Here is a 9,043-nt window from a genome sequence, read left to right on the forward strand (position 1 = left end):
AGTATAGAAACATGTTGATATGATCAACATGTAAGTTCATGCTATATTTATATATTTTAATTTCTGATTAATGCTATGTATAATCATGTAATAAGATCTTAGATCTAGGGATTCTCTAATTTTAAAAAATAATTTTGATTTATTTTAGTCTTCTGCTGTATAATCTTGAAAAAGTTTCAAGATCTAACCCTGAACCCTAGATCTGGTTCCTACAATTGGTATCAGAGCTAGGTTCTTTATTACATGATTAATTTATACATGCTTAGATTATTTCTTAGATTAGATCTAATTTATAATCTGATTATTAAATCTAAATTAAAATTTTAGATCAATTACAAACTACAAGGTTGTCCTACTGTAAGATTTACCCCTTACAGTGCAAAGATTATCCTAGTTTGTGTAGATCTATCTTTAATCATAAATTTATTAGATATGATCTAGATTAAATTTATAATTTATTAGATTTAAAATATATTTAAATCTAAAATAAAATCTCTTTGTTAATAATTTTTGTGCAAAAAAATTATTTAAAGTTGAAATTGTTTCAATTACATGAACCTGTTTAGATTAGATCTAAGTAGTTTCATGTTTATTTCACTTGTATCTTGATTATGAATCAAACATGCAATATGGTTGGTAGAATCATATTATAAAATTATTTTACAAATATAAAAATTATTTTTTGAAAAGCCGAACCCAACCCTCAGCCCAAAACTTAATTAAGAATTAAGAAGTTGTTTGATTAGGTTCTAGGATTATGAATTGAAGAACCTAAGACACAAACCATAACACATTGGGTTAATGGGTTAGTGAGAATTAGGTCCATTAATTGGGTTAGACCTATGGTTAGATTGAAGATAGACTTAATTAGAGAATTGACTAAATCTAATTAATTGTTGTCTTAGATTAGGTCAAGGATTCTCTAGATCAATTACAATAGTTGTAGTTGGTCAAGTCCATGTCTTTAACGAGAACCAAATGGACTTGATTCTTGGCTAAGCGGTCTAACACGAACTGTTAGGTTGATCTAATTGAAACTAATTAAACCAGTTGGTGTCTAAGGTAAACCAGACCGGTGGTTTATAATTGGGAGCCCGCTTACCTGGCCATTTCTGATGGTGTCTAAGGCAAGCTTTGGCAGACCCTCCCACTGATCGAACTTACTTGGCCTCTTGGTGAAATTATGTTTTGATCGGATCACTTGACTATTCGAGCTGACCCATGTCAGCTAGGTAAATCAGTGTGACTGATTTAGGTACTCCTAGACCAGCCTTTTTAATGGTCTCCCTTAAGCTGACTTGGTGAAGCCAGTGGGAGGATCATGATAAGCTGGTTCATCTGACCTCATCCTTTATATTATTTAAATCCTCTAAAATTATTAGGTCCTTAAAATGACAAAGTTATGGAGATAACTGAGTCATAGCCTCCCATTAAGGTGTTTGATAATGAGTCCATTAACTCAATAATCATTGCAGACCCAAAGGCCTGGTGCTTGTTGACTAATGAAATTATCACTCATCATATGACGACTTGGAAATGTCTCTCTAATGGTGTTTAGGTGAGCCAACCAAAGTTGGACTTAATCATTCGTTGGTTAGATACACCAAGTATGATCATGTTAATGGTTGGACCAAACCGGATCCTTACAGTGGAGGCCAAAGCCTACTAATTAGGTTTCTGGGGCAAAATTAAAATTACTAGAAATTATTTAGAGAAATAATTGGTTATGAACCTACCCTTAGATGTACATGGGTTGGCCAACCAAAGTTGGGCTTGTGTGCAGTCTAAGTGGATTCTTGTACCCACTAAGGAATTAGGGTAATTCCTCGAATTGGAGGTAGAGGCTACCAATTCGAATAAAATAGTGGGAGAAACCTTTTGATTAAAGTCCAAATCTTTAGGTTTAATAAATTAATTACTAATTAGATTATGATTTTCTTTTGTGCAGATATGGCCACTTCCCTATTGCTCCGATCATTATTGGATAATGATAAGTTGGTGGGACCCAACTTCGATAGCTGGTATCGAAAGTTGAAGATAGTCCTGGAGCATGAACAGATCCTATATGTGATAATGGATCCTGCACCTGAGGAGTCAGCTGTCAATGCATATGGAACAATCAGAGACACTTACCAGAAGTGGCTCAGTGATCGGACCACGATGCGTTGTATCATGCTGGCTGCTATGAGCGACGAGTTCAGTCGCAGATTCGAGACAGCTCAGTCAAAGAACATGCTTCAAGTGTTGGAGGATGCCTTTTGGCACACTCGATGACGTGGAGAGGAACAAGACTAGTTGTGCCATCTTCAACACCAAAATGCGAGATGGTGCCTCTGTCACTGATCATGTATTGTACATGATCGAGCTGATGGAACGATTGAGCAAGCTCGGCTTTCCCTTGCATGAGCAGCTTGGGAAAGATGCAATACTGAACTCGCTGCCCAAGTCTTATCTCCCATTCCTCACTCATTATAGAATGACAAAGCCTGAAGTAAACTACCACGGATTACTAGGGTTGCTTCAGAACTTTGAGAAAGATCATCAACTCCATAAGGAGTCGGTGAACTTAGTGGGAGGATCGTCTTCTGGTTCTCGACCCTTTAAGAAAGGGAAGAAGAATAAGAAGAAAAAAGTGAAGAAAGTGCAAGTTCAGGCTGGGACATCTGTGCAGGGTCAGACCAAAAAAATCAAACCCGATAAGAGTCAAGCTGAATGCTTCTTTTGCAAGAAGCGAGGGCACTGGAAGAGGAACTGTCCCCAATACATTGCCTCCCTGGACCCGAACAGGCATAGAAAATAGTAAGTTGTTGCTGGATAAGGTATTTATATGATAACTCCTTGCAATTTCTCTATTTGTGATATAACTGACTGGGTATTGGATACCGGTAGACCTTACCATATTTGCAATTCGTTGTAGGGGTTGCAGGTTAGTAGGAGATTCGAGCAAGGCAAGAGCTTCCTGAATGTTGGAGATGGAAGACCAGTTCCAGTTCTAGCATTAGGAATCTTGAAACTTGTATTTGAATCCTATATCATTGTTTTTAATGATTGTCATTTCTATCCCAGTTTCTTTTTAAATGTCATTTCTGTAGGCCTTCTGGCCAAAAATGATTATTAAATTTCAATAAAGAAATAAATTTATAATATCATTAAGAATGGTGTTACTATTTTTTGTGGATATTTGAACAATGGTGTGTATATGTTATCACAACCTGTTCATGTAGTCTATTCAACTGGCAAGCACCCTAGATTAGATAGTGTGTCAGATATCTACTTATGGGACTGTAGGCTAGGTCATATAAACAAGAACAGAATAAATAGGTTGACTCAAGAGGGAATCCTCGAAGTCAGTGATTGTGAATCACTTCCAACCTGTGAGTCCTGTCTTCTTGGTAAAATGATCAAGTCACCTTTTACTGAAAAAAGTGAGAGAGCTACTGAGCTCTTGGGCCTAGTACATACTGATGTATGCGGGCCCATGAGCACTAGTGCTAGAGGTGGATATTTCTACTTCATAACTTTCACGGATGACCTATCCCGATATGGATATGTCTATCTGATAAAACATAAGTCGAATTCATTTGAAATGTTTAAATGATTTCGAAGTGAAGTAGAAAAATAAACTAGGAAGAGTATTAAAACTCTTCGATCTGATCGAGGAGGAGAATACCTTTCTAGTGAATTTTTCACATATCTAGGAGAGAATGAGATTCTCTCCCAATAGACTCCTCCAAGAACACCACAGCATAATGGTGTGTCTGAAAGGAGAAATTAGACTCTATTAGACATGGTCCGATCCATGATGGGTTTTGCTAGCTTGCCGATATCCTTTTGGGGATATGCACTCGAATCAGTCTGTTATCTATTAAATAGGATTCCAAGTAAGTCTGTAATTAAGACTCCATATGAGATATGGACGGGACGTAAGCCAGCACTTTCACACCTTAGGGTCTGGGGGTGCCCGGCCTATGTCAAACGATTAGTCACAAATAAACTTGGACCTAGGTCTGACAAATGCTCATTCATTGGGTACCCAAAGAGACAAAAGGATATTTTTTCTACCATGCTGATGAACAAAAGGTGTTTGTCAGCCTTAAGGTAATCTTTTTAGAAAAAGAGTTCCTTGGTGAAGGAACCATTGCCTTTAAGGTTGAACTTGATGAAGTTCAACAGGTAGAAGGACTGACACCAATAGCTGAACCTGAGTCGGATTTGATTAGATCAAATATAAAGCCCAATGTACCTGCACCATTAAGGCGATCTGGTAAAGTACCGCATCAGCCGGACAGATACTACGGTTTCTTGGTCTGGGACGGTGATCCCATCGAACTTGATGAGAACAATGAGGATCCGATCACCTATATGGATGCAATGCAGAGACCTGATTTCGAGAAATGGCTTGAAGCCATGAAATTCGAAATGGAGTCCATGAAGGTCAATGATGTATGGACATTGGTTGACCCACCTGAAGGGGTTAAATCCATTGGGTGTAAATGGGTCTTCAAAAGGAAGAGGGGTGCAGATAGAAAGATGGAGACCTATAAAGCCCATCTGGTCGTCAAGGGATATCGTCAAGGTTATGGTATTGACTATGACGAGACGTTTTTCTCTGTGCCAATGCTCAAATCCATTCGGATAATGCTTACAATAGCTGCCCATCTGGATTATGAGATCTGGCAGATGGATGTAAAGACAGCTTTCCTGAATGGAGAGCTAATCGAAGAGGTATATATGATACAACCTGAGGGGTTTACATCCACAGATGAGTCCAAGGTGTGCAAGCTTCAGAGATTCATTTATGAATTGAAGCAAGCTTCTCGGAGTTGGAACATGCATTTTGATAAGATGATCAAAACGTATGGCTTCATTAAGAATGGAGAAGAGCCCTGCATCTATAAATGGGCAAATGGTCCAGTTATGAAATTTCTTGTCTTGTACATGGATGACACTCTCTTAATCGAGAATGACATCCCCGCACTACAGGGAATAAAAGTTTGGTTGTCACACAGTTCTCCATGAAGGACTTGGGTGAAGCATCCTATATCCTAGGGATGAAGATCTATAGGGATAGATCTAAAAGGATGCTTGGGTTATCCTAGTCCATGTACATAGACACTGTGCTGAAGAGGTTCAGCATGGAGAATTCCAAGAAGGGCTATCTACCGATAGGCCAAGGAATTTCTTTCTCTAAGAAGGATTGTCTGACAACTCCTGAAGAGAGAGAGCGTATGAGTAGAGTCCCATATGCTTTAGCCGTGGGATCTATCATGTACGCCATGATATGTACAAGACCAGATGTGACATACTCACTAGGAGTAGTGAGTAGATACCAATCTGATCTTGGAGAAAATCACTGGAAAGTGGTTAAATCCATCCTTAAGTATTTGAGAAATACTAAGGACCAATGGTTGGTTTATGGCGAGTCAGATCTGAAACTTGTGGGGTTCACAGACTCTAGCTTCCAATCTGATCATGATGACAGCAGGAGCGTGTCGGGTTATATCTTTACTCTGAATGGTGGAGCCGTCTGCTGGAAGAGTTCCAAGCAACATACTGTGGTGGACTCTGTTTGTGAAGTGGAGTACATCGCAGCATCGGATGCCGCGAAGGAAGCTGTGTGGCTGAAAAAATTCATCAACGAGCTCAGAGTAGCTCCCTCCCTCGATGGTCCGATCCTGCTCTACTGTGACAGTACTGGTGCCATAGCTCAGGCGAAGGAACCCAAAGCACATCAGCAGACGAAGCACATCTTGCGTCGCTTCCACCTGATCCGAGAGATCGTGGATCGAGGTGACGTCGACCTTCAGAAGATCGACGGAAAGGAGAACCTGGCTGACCCCTTCACTAAAGCCCTGGCGATAAAGGAGTTCGACAACCACAAGTCGAAGATGGGTATTAGATACTGTGCTGAGTGGCTTTAGGATAAGTGGGAGTTGTTGGGAAATGTGTCCCAAAAAGCCAATCGTCAAGCTGTTGACGGTTGAGCAACTAAGTATTGTAATTGATTTGTTAATAAATAAAATATATTTGATATTTTCATCATAAGCTTTCATCTTCTAATAAACTCCGTTGTTATGATGAAGTCCCTAGCACTATTTAGATTTGATAAAGAGAGGATTTATCGATTAGTCTTTAAAATAATTCACGACCAAATGATATGCTGTTAATAAGGACGACAGCTTCTATCGAGCATAGGTCACTGTAGGCCATATGGGTGGTTGTCCTCTTAACCAAAGAGTGTGAAGACACTGGTATGGCATACAGGTGAGATGTACTGGTACATCATCATTGAACGTGACCAACTCCAGAGTATTCTGCTATCGAGAATATCTCTGATGGGATATAGGTATAAGTGTCCCTTAGACCTGAGATCGCCTCAGTGACTTGCAAGCAACTCACTGTGCTTTGGTACTGGACTAACTGAATTTCTAATTCAAGGATGGAAGGCTTCTGGGCACAGTCAAGTACTTGTGAAGTCAGAGTGTGATCGAGATGGGATTGACCACTCCAACAGTTGGAGAAGAATGAGTAGCTGTATTTCAATTTAGCAAAACCTTGGCCAGGGTAATCCATCAGATGGATTTGATATTTTGAAATACAATGTGGACAACCTGATCAGATTTGACAGTTGAACTCTGGGGTATCCTATGATGATTTTGGTCAAGAGGATGAATTATATGAAAACTATATCCACATGGGTTCTAAGAAAGTTGTTCTACACATTCGACCTATCCGATCGTCGGGTACCATTGCTAGATGGTCACTTCGATTGGTACAGAAATTTATTCCTGTGCTACCGACTTAGGTTCAGACCTATGAGGTCACACACATTAGAGTTCATGATCCGATCGGATGGTTGATCAACAAATTAAGAATCATTCTAGGGTTAAATGATCAATACGATTGACATTTAACCTAGTGCAAGTGTTGCAGGAGGATCGATTAGCAATTCGATTGCTAATTGACTTAATTTGATTAAGCCAATAGACTGAGATTAAGTCTAATTAAATATAATTTAATTTGATTTAATTTTGGCTTGATTGGATCAAGTCCAATTGGTTTATTGGATAAGCCAAGTGCAAGAAAAAACTAATCCTAGTCCAACTAGGACTTGGGTCAATCTAATTTCTAATTTGATTAGAAAATTAAATCAAATTTAAATCTAATTTAATCTGATTAAATTAAGTTCTTAATTAGGTTAAGATCTATTTTAATTGGGTTGATCTAATTTTGGTTTGATTTGGTTTGAGAAACCAAATTAAAACAAGTCATAAGATAGAATCCTAGTAAGGCTAGGATTCCACCTTGCACCACATAAGCCTTCCCCATGCCCTCTCTCTCATTCAATGCCAATCTCCTCTTATTTTGTATGACAAAAGCTATCTCCCAGGTCTCTTCTATATTCACAAAAGGTTTCCTCTCTTTTTTCTTGCATGGAAGGTGGTTTGGATCAAATCAAAGAGGAATAAGTTTGGATTTCAAATTCTATGAGATAGAGTTTTAGAAATCCAAAACTCTTTCAATTTTGCATCAAATTTATCCAAATTTTTTTTAGAATTTTTGTGGTTTTTAGGGTACACATTGTGTATCCTTTTCTGGAGATCCATGCATAAAAATAAGGAGGAGGTGCTCAAGAGTTGGGCACCCCTTAACTTGCCATGTTTGGATAAGCCTTGACTAGGTATTTGACCTAGACAAGGACTCTATCATATCTCTCTATATAAAATGAATTTCTTCATAAAAGTTTTGAAGAAGATATAGATTTGAGAGACTTTTGGTTCATCCAAAAATCAGAGAGAAATACCTTTGGGTCGTAGAGATATAAAAGACACAAGTTAGGGTGTCTACAGAGAGAAACGAGAAGAAGAAGAGGGTCTTCTTCTAGGGTTGTTTGTTTTCATATCTTTCCTCCCTCCATCTTGAGTTTCCTGAGAGCATCTCAGATTTGAAACTCCTCCTTATACTTTCTATCTTTAGAAGAGTCCAAATCAAGAAGAAGAAGGCACCTGATCAACCATCAAAGAAGGATCAGCGCAGTACTAGCATACTGTGCTGATTTCCTGAAGCAGGACTTCTGATCGAGATTCGTGGGTTCGTGTGGATGACTCCTAGAGGCCGGACACATGTGCGGCTTGCAACATCATCCTCAAGCCTGGATTAATGAGGTTAGAACATCTAACTTGCAAGGTAATAGATCTGATCTATTGCTTAATACATACATTAGATGTAGTATAGAAATATGTTGATATGATCAACATGTAGTTCATGCTATATTTATATATTTTAATTTTTGATTTAATGCTATGTAATAATCATGTAATAAGATCTTAGATCTAGAGATTTTTAAATTTTAAAAAATAATTTTGATTTATTTTAGTCTTCCGCTGTATGATCTTGAAAAAGTTTCAAGATCTAACCTTGAAACCCTAGATCTGGTTCCTATATCAATCGATCGATCCGAGTCCGATGTGAAACCCCAATGGAAAACTCTTTTCCATTATTTCACTCTGCCATGGCCATGGGCCTAAGGACTCGATCTTTCGATCATCATAGGACTACTCCTCTCATCTACCGAGGTTGATAGATCCCATCTTGGTGCAATCTGGTTCCTACAATGAATATGCTACAGCCAACAAACACCTCAGGGTTTTGAATGGCTAGAAGACCGAGTTATGGTGTAGTCAAACTATAACACACTCAAGGTAAACTGTCGATGTACCTCAAATCAAAGAACTAGACACACAGCTGCAGCATCGAGCTAGTCATCGATGAGAAGGTAGACTTCCTTATGACTGCTTGAGGTGGTCATGCTCAGTAGTCTCATTCTCAATGAATACCTGTACTCTCGCTCTGGTGTCTCCACACCATAGACTCAAGACTCATCTACTCTAAGAAAGCGATCGTACACTAACTTTTCGGATCGATCGCCATCCTCGTGATGATCTTATGGTCAGGAGCTGTTTATGAGTTAGTTATGTAAATTCATGCCTTAAATTTTTAACTCTTGAAAATATGAATTAACATTCCAACTAACTCAAAGGAT

This window comes from Elaeis guineensis, chromosome 11, assembly GCF_000442705.2.
Source record: "Elaeis guineensis isolate ETL-2024a chromosome 11, EG11, whole genome shotgun sequence".
NCBI classification, from domain to species: domain Eukaryota; kingdom Viridiplantae; phylum Streptophyta; class Magnoliopsida; order Arecales; family Arecaceae; genus Elaeis; species Elaeis guineensis.